Below are 453 nucleotides of genomic sequence, written 5' to 3'. Positions count from 1 at the left end.
CCTTTGTATTTCCATGCTTGAAAACTCAACCTCCTTTGCCATCTCTGTTATCTAAATATCTAGATCCCTGTCATACTTATATAAAAATTTTAACTCCACATAGGTCATGGACCTAAATATAAGAGCTAAAACAATAAAACTCTTGACCATAGAAAGAAATCTAAGTAAATGACCTTAAAAAATGTAAGCCAAACTTCATTAAAATGAAAAACTTAAACTTCTAGATATTTAATCAAGAATGAATAGACAACCCATACATAGGCCGAAAAATGTTTTAAGATAATATATCTGATATGGAACTTTTAATTGTATTGTATGCACTTCTTTCTGGTGGCATATTTCATAGCAGGTTCCATACAGATTGTGCTTCTGGTGGTTCAAACCCACCAGCAACTCCTTAGGAGAGATACAGTTTTCTGCTATAGTTTTCAGCCAACAAAGTCTGTAGGAGGG

The sequence above is a fragment of the Elephantulus edwardii genome, unplaced genomic scaffold (genome assembly GCF_000299155.1).
Source record: "Elephantulus edwardii isolate Elephantulus edwardi_28Jun2011 unplaced genomic scaffold, EleEdw1.0 scaffold00056, whole genome shotgun sequence".
NCBI lineage: Eukaryota > Metazoa > Chordata > Mammalia > Macroscelidea > Macroscelididae > Elephantulus > Elephantulus edwardii.
This window is presented reverse-complemented; position numbering follows the sequence as displayed.